The sequence below is a fragment of the Triticum aestivum genome, chromosome 3B (assembly GCF_018294505.1).
Source record: "Triticum aestivum cultivar Chinese Spring chromosome 3B, IWGSC CS RefSeq v2.1, whole genome shotgun sequence".
In the NCBI taxonomy this organism is placed as follows: domain Eukaryota; kingdom Viridiplantae; phylum Streptophyta; class Magnoliopsida; order Poales; family Poaceae; genus Triticum; species Triticum aestivum.
The window spans coordinates 90,649,533-90,662,888 of NC_057801.1; positions in this window are offsets into that span (position 1 = coordinate 90,649,533).

Here is a 13,356-nt window from a genome sequence, read left to right on the forward strand (position 1 = left end):
CGAATTCGGGGCGCTATCCACGCCTTCGTCGGACATTATCCGGAACTTCGCTCGAAGCGGCGTGAGTCTTTAAGGACCTGAAAAGACCTCTCGAACAGCGACCAGTCTCTTGCCTTATCATGTCGGTCAGTTTTAGCTTTCTCCACTGAGGCGCTCGCCCGGCTCAACCGGGCCGCAATCGCAGTGGTTATCCCAGTGCCACCTTAGCCGACGGAACGGAACGTAAGGCACCAAAACGTGGGAGCCGGGCAAACCCAACTATTGACCCAAGACATGATTCGGAGCCGATTCATATAATGCTATAAGTTCGGGGTGCCGCACTTGTGAAAGTGTTCGAAGTTATCACACCATAATGTGGGGAACATAAGCCCCTGGTGTACTAGGCCGTACCAAAATATACGGGTGCAAGATGTCATGTAATGAACATATATATGTAATAACAGGCAAAAAAGTGCTGCGTCATTTATTAAAGGAAGTCTGCTATGAGTGCGGACTGATACAAATAATGCGGTAAGCAAGGGTTTTGGACTAGTTAAACATGTCCCCCTCCAGGGATGGGCTGCGGACTTGGTGTATGTAATCAAATTTAATGCTCGTAATTGAGACCACCTGAGTGTTCGTCGCCGCATTCTTTCTTCCCCGGCTGTTGCATCATGAGTTCGTCAGGTTCACCGCCGGACAGGGCCTCTGGCTAACGGAGTCCTGTGTATACAAAGAAGGAAAATAATAAGAAGAAAGAGCCGCACGCTTGCGAGCCCCTGGTGTGGTCGAGCCGCACTCTGGGTCTATTGTGGTCATGCCCCTTCCCCTACGCCCATGGTATCTCCAAAGCGTAATGATGTACGCGGAGGGTTGTTCTTGCGATCGTGCGAGGGCGGGGGTTAGGGCCGCATTGCTACGCGTGCTCGGATCGCGCCAGGTGGTCTTGGTTGGTGTTGCTTCGGGCGCGTTTGGCTGTATCCGGCCGTTTAACGGACGGACTCGGAAATTGCCTTAAAAGGCTGCTCTGTACTTCTGCCGTGAGAGCCGCTGTATGTTCCTCCGTTCGGAGGGAGCGTTCCGTATTTCCGTTGACCGTGATGACTCCATGAGGGCCTGGCATCTTGAGCTTGAGGTATGCGTAATGCGGCACCGCGTTGAACTTTGCAAACACGGTTCGTCCGAGCAGAGCGTGATAGCCGCTGCAAAATGGGACTATGTCGAAGATTAACTCCTCGCTCCGGAAATTATCCGGGGATCTGAAGACCACTTCTAGTGTGACTGAGCCTCTGCAATTGGCCTCCACACCTGGTATGACGCCTTTAAAGGTTGTCTTTGTAGGTTTAATCCTTGAGGGGTCTATGCCCATCTTGCGCACTGTATCCTGATAAAGCAGGTTCAGGCTACTACCGCCATCCATTAGGACTCTCGTGAGGTGAAATCCATCGACGATTGGGTCTAAAACCAATGCGGCGAATCCGCCATGGCGGATGCTGGTCGGATGGTCTCTTCGATCGAAAGTGATCGGACAAGAGGACCATGGATTGAACTTCGGGGCGACTGGCTCCATCGCGTATACGTCCCTTAGTGCACGCTTCCGCTCCCTTTTAGGTATATGGGTTGCGTAAATCATGTTCACCGTCCGGACTTGTGGGGGGAAACCCTTCTGTCCTCTATTGTTCGGCGGTCGGGTCTCTTCCTCGTCGTCGCTGTTTAGCCCCTTGTCATTGTTTTCGGCAATTAACTTGCCTGCTTGCTTGAACACCCAGCAATCTCTGTTGGTGTGATTAGCTGGCTTTTCAGGGGTGCCGTGTATCTGGCATAAGCGGTCGAGTATTCGATACAAATTGGACGGACCCGGAGTGGTTCTTTTGAATGGCTTCTTCCGCTGACCGGGTTTAGAGCCTCGGAATCCGGAGTTGACTGCCGTATCCTCCTTATCGTCGCCATTAATGCGGCGTTTATTTTTGCTTCGACGTGACCTGCCATTGTGGTCCTTAGTATCCGGACTGCCAGAATTTTTACTGAGGTTGTTGCTGCGAGCTAGCCAGCTATCCTCTCCCGCGCAGAAGCGGGTCATTAATGATGTGAGGGCTGCCATGGATTTCGGCTTTTCCTGTCCCAGGTGCCGGGCTAGCCACTCGTCGCAGATGTTATGTTTGAAGGCTGCGAGGGCCTCTGCATCCGGACAGTCGACGATTTGGTTTTTCTTTGTCAAGAACCGTGTCCAGAATTGTCTGGCCGATTCGTCTGGCTACTGAATTATGTGGCTTAGGTCATCGGCGTCTGGTGGCCACACATACGTGCCCTGGAAGTTGTCGAGGAATGCAGCTTCCAGGTCTTCCCAACACCCAATTGACTCTGCGGGCAAGCTGTTAAGCCAATGCCGAGCTGGTCCTTTAAGCTTGAGTGGGAGATACTTGATGGCATGGACACTAGTAGAAAAAGGGTCAAACGTGCAGCACATTAGTGCCGGTTTGTATTAGAGCCGGCACTAATGTATACATTAGTGCCGGTTCGAACGGATTTGCATTAATGCCGGTTCGTGTTGAACCTTTAGTACCGGTTCGTGGCACGAACCGGTACTAAAGGGGTGGTGGCAGGCTGGCGTCAGGCCGGGGCCCCACGATCGCCTTTAGTACCGGTTCGTGGCACGAACCGGTACTAAAGGGGTCTGATCTATAGTGCCGGTTCGTGCCACAAATCAGCACTATAGGGCAATTTTCGCATCCGATGGGAACAATGTAAAACAGCTATAACTTTTGCATACGATGTCGAAAAAAACGTATAATATATCAAAAAATTCAGCACGAAAATCCGCATCCGATGGAGACAGCCTACGGCCTATTTGGAATTATTTAGAATCCTCAAATTACAAAAGGAAAAAAAGATATGATCAAATAATTTCAGTTTTTTTTAAAAAATTTGGTTAAATCTGGTCAAACTACTTATTCAAGAAGTATTAATGTTACTACATAATTATTCAAGAATATTAGTGTTACTAAATAATTATTTCAATTTTTTGAATTTTGGTCAAATCTGGTCAAACTATGGTCAAACTGTGGTCAAGCTATGGTCAAACTTATTCAAGAAATATTAGCGTTACTAAATAATTACTGTTTTTCAGAATAATAGTTTCAAACTCAAACGGTGAAATGTGTGACTTCATGCTCAAGCTAAACTCCTGAGGGTTAATAGGAATAACATCTTACAATTGTCAGGAAAACAACAAGTGCAGACTCGGAAACGAAGGAGAATAGAACCCGAAAGTTAAGCGTGCTCGGGCTAAAGCTCCGTTTTCTACTAGTGGGAGGTCGTCGCCGCGGGCCATATGGATGTGAAGGAGATAATCTTCGATCCAAACCGCGGGGTCTGTTGTGCCATCGTAGGATTCGATGTTTACGGGTTTAAACCATTCAGGGATTTGATGATCCATTACTTCGTCAGTGAAGCATAGCGGGTGTGCGGCGCCTCTATATTTGGCAATATCACGACGTAGCTCGAGAGAGCGTTGTCTGCTATGTTCGGCCCGGCCGGAGTTATTGTATCTGGCGCGACGGTATTCGTCGTGGGTCGTGGGGCGCCCCCGTGATCCGTAGATGGATCTGGATTGCCTTGCTTTGTCCTCCAATATATCTCGCAAGTCCGGCGTGTTCCCTCTTGGCTTCGCACTTTTGGAGCGATGCCGGGGTACGGTCTTGGTGGAGGGCCTGGATGCCTCTCTGTCGCAACCACGGGGTGGTCGGTCTGCCGTATCGTACGCTGGTGATGAAGGTATGTATGCTTCCTCCTCTAATTGGGGGAGCAACTTGCGTCTTGGGTAGCTTTTGGAGGGGCGTTCGAGTTTATACTCTTCGGCCGCGAGGACCTCGGTCCATCGATCGGCCAGCAGGTCCTGATCAGCTTGAAGCTGCTGTTGCTTTTTCTTTAGGCTATTTTCCGTGGCAATAAGCCTGCGTTTGAAACGCTCTTGTTCGACGGGATCCTCGGGCACGACGAATTCGTCGTCGTTGAGGCTTGCCTCGTCTTCAGAGGGAGGTATATAGTTATATTCCTCGACCTCTTCGTCTGCCGCCCTCTCGTGAGGGCTTTCTTCTGCATCCTCTTGCGCTGAGTCTTGCTGGAGGGGATTATCTTCGGCACTCTCTGGGGTATTATTATCTCCTGTGCCAGAATCTCCATTCTTGCTGTGGCGGGATTTAAAGCGGCGCCGCTGACGCCGGCGCTTGGGCTGTTTCTTTAAGGAATCTGCCTCCGTTGCTTCTTCGTCGTCCCCATCTTTTGGGTTGTCCACCATGTATATGTCGTATGACGAGGTGGTCTTCCAGTGCCCTGTAGGCGCTGGTTCCTGTTCGTCTCCGGCATCGTCGTCCACAGCGTCGATGTCTTCGGAGTCGTAGTCTAGCATGTCGGTTAGATCGTCGACAGTGGCTACAAAGTGGGTGGTGGGTGGGCTCTGAATTTCTTCGTCGTCCGTATCCCAACCATCCTGGCCATAATCCGGCCAGGACTCTCCGGATAGCGAGAGATGCTTTAGCGAATTTAGGATGTCGCCAAAGGGCGAGTGTTGGAAGATGTCCGCGGCGGTGAATTCCATAACCGGCGCCCAATCAGATTTGATTGGCAGGGGCGTGGGAGGTCCGGAGTCCGGCAAGGAGTCCGGCGCCTCGGAGTCACGAGCTTCGCGAGGGACAAGGTTAGTGTTCGGCTCCATCACCGTGGAAGTTGGAGCCCCTGAGGCGGTGTCCAACCACCAGTCCTCGATCTGGGCGATCGGCTCCGGTCTAAGGGCCGGAGCAGATTCTTGTGCGGCCACCAAGGCACTGTTCGGCGGCAGAGCTAGATCATGCCCATCGTAACAGTGCGGCACGCTTGGCTGTGGCTCGAGCCCGTCGAAGATCAAGTCCCCGCGGATGTCGGCCGTGAAGTTCAGGCTTCCGAATCTGACCTGACGGCCAGGGGCGTAGCTTTCGATCTGCTCCAGATGGCCAAGTGAATTAGCCCGCAGTGCGAAGCCACCGAATACGAAGATCTGTCCGGGGAGAAAAGTCTCACCCTGGACAGCGTTGTTGATTGAAGAAGCCATCGAGCCTATCGGTGACGACATAGAGGAACTCTCAATGAAAGCACCAATGTCGGTGTCAAAACCGGCGGATCTCGGGTAGGGGGTCCCGAACTGTGTGTCTAGGCGGATGGTAACAGGAGACAAGGGACACGATGTTTTACCCAGGTTCGGGCCCTCTTGATGGAGGTAAAACCCTACGTCCTGCTTGATTAATATTGATGATATGGGTAGTACAAGAGTGGATCTACCACGAGATCAAGGAGGCTAAACCCTAAAGCTAGCCTATGGTATGATTGTTGTAATGTATGTTGTGTCCTACGGACTAAAGCCCTCCGGTTTATATAGACGCCGGAGAAGGCTAGGGTTACACAGAGTCGGTTACAATGGTAGGAGATCTACATATCCGTATCGCCAAGCTTGCCTTCCACACCAAGGAAAGTCCCATCCGGACACGGGACGGAGTCTTCAATCTTGTATCTTCGTAGTCTTGGAGTCCGGCGGACGATGATAGTCCGGCTGTCCGGACACCCCCTAGTCCAGGACTCCCTTAGTTGTCAACAAGTAAATCATCATCACCTAACAAGTCATCTTCATCACTATTGAAATCAACATACTCGGGGTGTGATACCTTTGGGCCTTTAGCCATGAAGCATCTTCCAAGTCCTTCATTTGGTGAATCAAATATGTCGTAGGAGTTGGTTGACACAAGTGCTAGACCGGCAACACCTTCATCTTGAGTATATTCGGAGTCGGAGTGATAGCTTCTCTCGGAGTGATTGTCGGAGTCGGAGTCGTATACCCATTCACCAACATGAGCTTGATGTCTTCGTTTTGTGTAGCTCCTTGATGACTTGTCCTTCCTTTCTGAATCCTTGCTTCTCCGGGAACTTCTTCATTTATAACGATCATCTCTACTCCTTCTTTCTCTTGATGGTGATTCTTATCTTCTACTTCTTCTTTTTGGAGAATCTTCTCTTCTTTTGTAGGGTGTCGTACACTCATTGGAATAGTGTCCGGGTCTTCCACAATTGTAGCAATTACGCTCACGACTAGAGATCTTTTGTCATTGTAGGACCTTGACTTGGAACTTCTTTCCTTGCTTCTACTCTTGTAGAACTTGTTAAAGTTCTGCACCATTAGGCTCAATTCTTCATTGAAGGTTTGTTTCTCACTTGATGATGTGGGAGCTTCACATGAGGCTTTGTAAGCACCACTTGACTTGTTGTGGAGCTCCTCCTTATCCTTGAGTGACATCTCATGAGCAAAAATTCTTCCAATGACTTCCATTGGCTTGAGATCATTTTAATTGGGCATCATTTGGATCAATGTGCACACGGTATCATATTTTCCGTCCAAGGCTCTTAGGATCTTCTTGATGATGAATTTATCGGTCATCTTCTTACTTCCTAAGCCGGCAATCTCATTTGTGATAAGAGCAAGCCTAGAGTATATTTCAGCAACACCTTCACCATCCTTCATTTTGAACTTGTCAAGTTGACTTTGAAGCACATCCAATTTGGATTCCTTGACGAAGTCGGTACCTTCGTGCATATCAATCAAAGTATCCCAAATTTCCTTTGCATTCTCAAGGCGGCTGATTTTGTAGAACTCTTCGGGGCACAAACCATTGAAGAGGATATCACAAGCTTGAGCATTGTATTGCAGCATCTTTAACTCTTCCGCGGTAGCTTCACGGTTCGGTTCTCTCCCATCAAAGAATTCACCTTGCAAGCCAATACACACAATAGCCCAAACAGCAGGGTTATGTCCAAGAATATGCATTTTCATCTTATGCTTCCAACTAGCAAAATTAGTACCATCAAAGTAAGGACCTCTACAGTGGTAATTTCCCTCGCTAGACGCCATACTATCCTAGGTTGTGAAACCAAGGCCATGACTACCAAAAGCTATGGAAATCAAAGCAAATGGAGACCAAAGCTCTGATACCACTTGTAGGATCGAAAGTATGTCTAGAGGGGGGTGATTAGACTACTTGACCAAATAAAAATCTAGCCTTTTCCCAATTTTAGTTCTTGGCAGATTTTAGCAACTTAGCACAATTCAAGCAATTAACCTACACATGCAATTCTAAGAGTATAGCAGCGGAATGTAAAACAATTGCATATGAAGGTAAAGGGGAGGAGTTTGAGAAGGCAAACACAATTGGAGACACATATGTTTTTGTCGTGGTTCCGATAGGTGGTGCTATCGTACATCCACGTTCATGGAGACTTCAACCCACGAAGGGTAACGGCTGCGCGAGTCCACGGAGGGCTCCACCCACGAAGGGTCCACGAAGAAGGAACCTGGTCTATCCCACCATGGTCGTCGCCCATGAAGGACTTGCCTCACTAGAGTAGATCTTCATGAAGTAGGCGATCTCCTTGCCCTTACAAACTCCTTGGTTCAACTCCACAATCTTGTCGGAGGCTCCCAAGTGACATCTAGCCAATCTAGGAGACACCACTCTCCAAGAAGTAACAAATGGTGTGTTGATGATGAACTCCTTGCTCTTGTGCTTCAAATGATAGTCTCCCCAACACTCAACTCTCTCTTACAGGATTTGGATTTGATGGAAAGAAGATTTGAGTGGAAAGCAACTTGGGGAAGGCTAGAGATCAAGATTCATATGGTAGGAATGGAATATCTTGACCTCAACACAAGTGTAGGTAGTTCTCTCTCAGAAAATGTATGTTGGAAGTGTAGGCATGTTCTGATGGCTCTCTCCATGAAGGAATAGTGGGTGGAGTGGTATATATAGCCTCCACACAAAATCTAACCGTTACACACAGCTTACCAAACTCGGTGGGACCGAATCGTGAAACTCGGTCGGACCGATTTAGCAAATAATGTGACCGTTAGGATTTTCGGTGGGACCGACATGCAACTCGGTAGGACCAATATGGTTAGGGTTAGGGCATAACATAATATCGGTGAGACCGATTACACAAACTCGGTGGGACCGATTTGGTAATAAGCTAACCAGAGAGTTGGTCAGGCAAACTCGGTGGGAGCGATTCGCTCATCTCGGTTGGACCGAAACGTTACGAAAGGGAAATAGAGAGTTTGCATTGAAATCTTGGTGGGAACGATCGCTCATCTCGGTTGGACCAAAACATAACAAAGGGAAACAGAGAGATTGCAATCCCATCTCGGTGAGACCGAGATCCCTATCGGTGAGACCGATTTGACTAGGGTTTGTGGCAGTGGCTATGACATCTGAACTCGGTGGCGCCAGATAGAAAGAATCGGTGGGGCTGAGTTGGACTTTTGGTTTGGGTCATATGTGGATGTGAGAAAGTAGTTGAGGGCTTTGGAGCATATCACTAAGCATTTTGAGCAAGAAAGCCATTAAGCAACACCTCATCCCCTCTTGATAGTATTGGCTTTTCCTATAGACTCAATGTGATCTTGGATCACTAAAATAGAAAATGTAGAGTCTTGTGCTTTGAGCTTGAGCCAATCCTTTTGTCCTTAGCATTTTGAGGCATCCACTTTTCTCATCCATGCCATGCCAATCATTGAGCTTTCCTGAAATATTTATCTTGAAATGGCATTAGCTCAATGAGCTATATGTTGTTAGGAATTACCAAAACCACCCAGGGATAGTTGCACTTTTAGATATACATTATTGTATGAGATGATCATGTTTTGTAAAGATATCTGGCAACCGGCAGGAGCCTTATGGTTGTCTCTTTATTGTATTAAATGCAAATGCCATATAATTGCTTTACTTTATCACTATGCGTTAGCGATAGTTGTAGAAGCAATAGTTGGCGAGACGACCACGACACGACGATGGAGATCAAGCTGTCGAGCCGGTGACAATGGAGATCATGACGAAGCTTTGGAGATGGAGATCAAAAGCACGAGATGATGATGGACATATCATGTCAAATAATTTGATTGCATGTGATGTTTATCTTTTATGCATCTTATTTTGCTTAGTATGGTGGTAGCATTATAAGATGATCCCTTCACTAAATTTCATGGTAAAAGTGTTCTCCCTGAGTATGCACCGTTGCTATAGTTCGTCATGCTGAGACACCACATGATGATAGGGTGTTATAGACTCTACATTCACATACAACGGGTGCAAGACAATTTTGCACATGTGGAATACTTGGGTTAAACTTGACGAGCCTATCATGTACAGACATGGCCTCGGAACATTGGAGACTGAAGGTCGAACGTGAATCATATAGTGGATATGATCAACATAGCGATGTTCACTATTGATGACTACCCCATCTCACGTGATGATCGGGCATGGGTTAGTTGATTTGGATTATGTATCACTTAGATTACGTCAAGGATGTCTATTTAAGTGGGAGTTCTTAAGTAATTTTATTAATTGAACTTAATTTATCATGAACTTAGTCCTGATAGTATTTGCATATCTATGTTGTAGATCAATGGCCTGTGCTACCATTCCCCTGAATTTCAATGCGTTCCTAGAGAAAGCTAAGTTGAAAGATGATGGTATCAACTACATGGACTAGGTTTGTAACTTGAGGATTATCGTCATTGTTGCACAGAAGAATTATGTCCTTGATGCACTGCTAGGTGAAAGGTCTGCTGCATGAGCAGATGCTTTTTGTTGAACGTGTGGAAAGATCGATCTGATGACTACTCGATAGTTCAGTGTGCCATGCTTTACGACTTAGAACCGGGACTTCAAAGACTTTTTGAACGTCATGGAGTATATGAGATGTTCCAAGAGTTGAAGTAAATATTTCAAGAAAATTCCCGAGTTGAGAGATATGAAGTCTCCAACAAGTTCTATATATAGCCGCAAGATGGAGGAGAACAGTTCTGTCAGTGAACACATACTCAAAATGTCTGGGTATTATAATCACTTGACTCAGCTGGGAGTTGATCTTCCAGTTGATTGTGTCATTGACAGAGTTCTTCAATCACTGCCACCAAGCTACAAAGGCTTTGTGATGAACTATAATATGCAAGGGATGAACAAGAGAATTCCTGAGCTCATCGCAATGCTTAAGGCCGCAAAGGTGGAAATAAAAAAGGAGCATCAAGTGTTGATGGTTAACAAGACCACTAGTTTCAAGAAAAAGGGCAAGTGAAAGAAAGGGAATTTCAAGAAGAATGACAAGCAAATTGCCACTCCCGGGAAGAAGCCCAAAGCTGGACCCAAGCCTGAAACTGAGTGCTTATACTTCAAAGGGACTGGTCACTGGAAGCGGAACTGCCCCAAGTATTTGGCAGATAAGAAGGATGTCAAAGTGAACAAAGGTATATTTGATATACTCCCTCCGTTCCGAAATATAGTGCCTCCTCTATTCCCGTGCTTCAACTTTGACCATAAATTTAACCAACGAGACCGAGTACGGCAGGGCAAAAGTTATACAAGTGAATTCGTATTCAAAAGAAGTTTTGAATTATATATTTTTTTCTCCCACCGCAATCGGTCTCTTTGGTTAAATTTATGGTCAAAGTTGGACCTCGGGAAGCGCAGGTGCACTATAGAATGGAGGGAGTACACGTTATTGATGTGTACCTTACTAATGCACGTAGTAGCGCTTGTGTATTTGATACTGGTTCGGTTGCTCATATTTGTAACCCAAAACATGAGCTATGGATTAAACGAAGATCGGCTAAGGACGAGGTGATGATGTGCGTTGGGAATGGTTCCAAGGTCGATGTGATCGCCGTCAGCACGCTACCTCTACATCTACCTTCGAGATTAGTTTTAGACCTAAACAATTGTTATTTGGTGCCAGCGTTGAGCATCAACATTACATCTGGATCTTGTTTAGTGTGAGACGGTTATTCATTTAAATCAGAGAATAATGGTTGTTCTATTTATATGAGTAATACCTTTTATGGTCATGCACCCTTGAAGAGTGGTCTATTTGTCGAGTCTTGATCATGGTGATACACATATTCATAATATTGATGCCAAAAGATGCAGAGTTGATAATGATAGTGCAACATATTTGTGGCACTGCCATTTAGGTCATATTGGTGCAAAGCGCATGAAGAAACTCCATGCAGATGGACTTTTGGAATCACTTGATTATGAATCATTTGATACTTGCAAACCATGCCTCATGGGCAAGATGAGTAAACCTCCATTCTCCGGAACAATGGAGCGAGCCAATGACTTATTGCAAATAATACATACCGATGTATGCGGTTCGATGAGTGTTGAGGCACGCGGTGGGTATCATTATTTTCTGACCTTCACAGATGATTTGTGCAGATATGGGTATATCTACTTAATGAAACACAAGTCTGAAACATTTGAAAAGTTCAAAGAATTTCAGAGTGAAGTGGAGAATCATCGTAACAAGAAAATAAAATTTCTATGATCTGACTGCAGAGGCGAATATTTGAGTTACGAGTTTGGCCTTCATTTAAAACAATGTGGAATAGTTTCACAACTCACGCCACCTGGAACACCACAGCGTAATTGTGTGTCCGAACGTCATAACTGTACTTTATTAGATATGGTGCGATCTATGATGTCTCTTATCAATTTACCACTGTCGCTTTGGGGTTATGCATTAGAGACAGCTGCATTCGTGTTAAATAGGGCACCATCTAAATCCGTTGAGACGACACCATATGAACTATGGTTTGGCAAGAAACCTAAGCTGTCATTTCTTAAAGTTTGCAGTTGTGAGACTTATGTGAAAAGGCTTCAGCAGCCTGATAAGCTCGAACCCAAATCGGAGAAGTGCGTCTTTATAGGATACCCAAAGGAAACAATTGGGTACACCTTCTACCACAGATCTGAAGGCAAGATCTTTGTTGCCAAGATTGGAACCTTTCTAGAGAAGGAGTTTCTCTCAAAAGAAGTGAGTGGGAGAAACTAGAACTTGCTGAGGTAATTCTACCTTCTCTCAATTTAGAAAGTAGCGCATCAGAGAAATCCATTCCTGTGATGCCTACACCAACTGGAGAGGAAGTTAATGATAATGATCATGAAATTTCAGATCAAGTTACTACTGGACCTCATAGGTCGAACAGAGCACGTTCCACACCAGAGTGGTACGGTAATCCTGTCCTGGAAGTCATGTTACTAGACAATGGCGAACCTACAAATTATGAAGAAGCTATGATGAGCCCAGATTCTGACAAATCTTGAGGCCATGAATTCTGAGATAGGATCCATGTATGAGAATAAAGTATGGACTTTAGTGGACTTTCCCGATGATCGGCAAACCATAGAGAATAAATGGATCTTCAAGAAGAAGACTGACGATGATGGTAATGTTACTGTCTACAAATCTCGACTCGTCGCAAAAGGTTTTCGACAAGTCCAAGGGGTTGACTACAATGAGACCTTCTCACCGCAGCGATGCTTAAGTCTGTCCGAATCATGTTAGCAATTGGCACATTTTATGATTATGAAATCTAGCAAATGGACGTCAAAACTACATTCCTCAATGGATTTCTTAAAAAAGAGTTGTATATGATGCAACCAGGAGGTTTTGTCGATCCTAAAGGTGCTAACTAAGTATGCAAGCTCCAACGATCCATCTATGGACTGGTGCAATCATCTCGGAGTTGGAAAATACGCTTTGATGAGGTGATCAGTTTTATACAGACTTTCGGTGAAGCTTGTATTTATAAGAAAGTGAATGGGAGCTCTGTAGCATTTCTGATATTATATGTAGATGGCCTATTATTGATTGGAAATGATATAGAATTTCTGAATAGCATAAAAAGATACTTGAATAAGAGTTTTTCAATGAAAGACCTCGGTGAACCTGCTTATATATTGGTCATCAAGATCTATAGAGATAGATCAAGACACTTAATAGGACTTTCACAAAGCACATACCTAGACAAAGTTTCGAAGAAGTTCAAAATGGATCTGCCAAAGAAAGGGTTCTTGCCTGTGTTACAAGGTGTGAAGTTGAGTCATGAAGGAAATATGCCCTAGAGGTAATAATAAAGTTGTTATTTTATATTTCCTTATTCATGATAAATGTTTATTATTCATGCTAGAATTGTATTAACCGGAAACTTGATACATGTGTGAATACATAGACAAAATCCGTGTCCCTAGTATGCCTCTACTTGACTAGCTCGTTGATCAAAGATGGTTAAGTTTCCTAGCCATGGACATGAGTTGTCATTTGATGAACGGGATTGCATCATTAGTGGAATGATGTGATGGACAAGACCCATCTGTTAGCTTAGCATAATGGTCGTTCAGTTTTATTGCTACTGCTTTCTTCATGTCATATATATATATATATATATATATATATATATATACACACACACACACACACCGGAGGAATGCCTTATGTGCTATCAAACGTCACAGTGTAAAT